Below are 2,061 nucleotides of genomic sequence, written 5' to 3' on the forward strand. Positions count from 1 at the left end.
CTGCACTCCAGTCTGGGCAACAGAGTGAGACTCCAACTCAAAAAAAAAAAAAAACCAAACAAATAAAATAAAAAAATATTCTGGATTATAAGAATTATATGATTTGCTAATATTTCCTTTCAGTCCGTGGTTTCCTCCCACCCCCATTATATTAAGTTTCTTTCAAAGAGATTTTAATTCTTGTACAGTCTAACTTGTCACTTTCAAAATATCTCATGGATTATGTTCTTGGTGCCATATCAGAAACATCTTTTCCTAACTCAAGGTCACAAATATTTTTCTCCTAACATTTGTATCTTTGATTTTAATTTTTGTATCTGGTGCAAGATTATGTTTTGAAGTTCACGTTTTTCTTGTGGATACAGATATCCAGTTGTTCCAGCACCATTTGTTAAATAGACTATATTTTTTTCAACAAATTCTTGTCAAATTTTTTTCCATGTATATTGGGACCTATTTCAGAATCTGTATTTTATTTCTTCCGTTTGTCTACCTTTATGCCAGTATCATACTTTCCTTTAGCACTACCTGATTTCAAGATACAATAAAGGCTAAAGTTAAAGTATGATCGTTCTCCAATTTGTTCTTTTTTCAAGTTGCTCTGGCTATTCTAGGCCCTTGGCATTTCCATCTGAACTTCTGAAAAACCTTGTCAATTTCTACAAAAAGCCTGCTGGGATTTTGATATCTATTTTTATTGTATCTTTTTCATTAGTTGGAGTACTTTTACAAAGAGAAGTCGCCTCACATGCTACACAGAAACCACTGGAATTGTTCATATGTGACAACCAAGATACAGTTTTTCTTTTAGGTACCAGTTTTTAAAAGAATGACTTTACTCTTTATTATTCTGCTAAGGTCACTAATTCTTTTCTGTATCACTATAGACTCATGAATTTAATTGTATTTTGAGTTTCAATTATTTTTTACATTTAAGCTTGATTTGTCCTATCTTTAGCCATTGGAAGCCTTTCCAAGTTGGCTCCTAAGTTTGTCATCAATCTACTGATTTTTTAAATAGTTTCATTATTATCGGTTATGAGAAAAATACTGCAAGCACATCATAGATTTTCTGCCCAGACTTGGAATTAGCCACTTCTCCCAAGAAACCCTGGTTTCTTTCAGCAGATAATGGTCTATCAATACTATAATCTATATGCTAGTGGTACATATTGCTGCTGGAATGGTCACAGAGATAATGCCAATTAAAATGCAAGACTATAGGGTATTTACTTACCCTTTCTGTATTTGATATGTATTCCTTATTCTCAAAAACCTCATTTTGAACTTGTCTGACGTTTCCTCATTTTAGAAACAGGTTATGGAGGGATGGGATTAACAGTAGCAAATATCTGTCTAGGGATGGGGAAACACCTCTTATCAACAGGGTGCCTGAATGAAACGTAATTGTACACCTAACCCTTAACTGTACCCCACAAAACCATAAAAAATATTGATTAAAAAAAAAAAAGAAACAGGTTATACATTTTCAGCAGAAATACCATTCCAGGAACGATGCGGTATCCTTCTCAGTGCATCACATTAGGAGGCACAAGTTACTCTATTGTTGGTGAGGAATCTTTTTTTCTTTTTGAGACAGGGTCTCATTCTGTTACCCAGGCTGGAATGCACTGGGATGACCTGGCTCACTGCAGCCTTGGCCTCCTGGGCCCAAGTGACGCTCCCACCTCAGCCCCTGGAGAAGCTGGAACTACAGATGCATGTTACCACAATTTTTTTTTGTTGGGGGGTAAAGACAAGGTCTGTGTTGTCCAGGCTGGTCTTGAATTCCTAGGCTCAAATTTCTCTCCCTCCTTGGCCTCCCACAGTGCTAGGATTACAGGTGTGAGCCACTATGCCAGGCTATCTTTATTTAAAAAGTTGTCTGCCATGTTTCTCCACTGTAAGATTCTTTTCTTTTGTAATAGGTAATTTTAGGGGTTAATCCTTTGAGACTATGTAAATATCCTTTTTTATTTTTTTTTGAGTTGGAGTCTCACTGTTGCCCAGACTGGAGTGCAGTGGCCGCTCCCAGCCACCACAGCCTCGACCTGCTGGGCT

At 36.7% G+C, this 2,061-nt stretch overlaps 1 protein-coding gene across 2 annotated transcripts in view; it reads right to left on the bottom strand.

The window, feature by feature from the left end:
* Nucleotides 1–2,061, bottom strand: part of ZNF567 (zinc finger protein 567) — a 70,194-nt gene that overhangs the window by 17,696 nt on the left and 50,437 nt on the right. The window lies entirely within an intron of this gene.

Source organism: Carlito syrichta, unplaced genomic scaffold (assembly GCF_000164805.1).
Source record: "Carlito syrichta isolate Samal-C Ts95f unplaced genomic scaffold, Tarsius_syrichta-2.0.1 Scaffold315987, whole genome shotgun sequence".
In the NCBI taxonomy this organism is placed as follows: domain Eukaryota; kingdom Metazoa; phylum Chordata; class Mammalia; order Primates; family Tarsiidae; genus Carlito; species Carlito syrichta.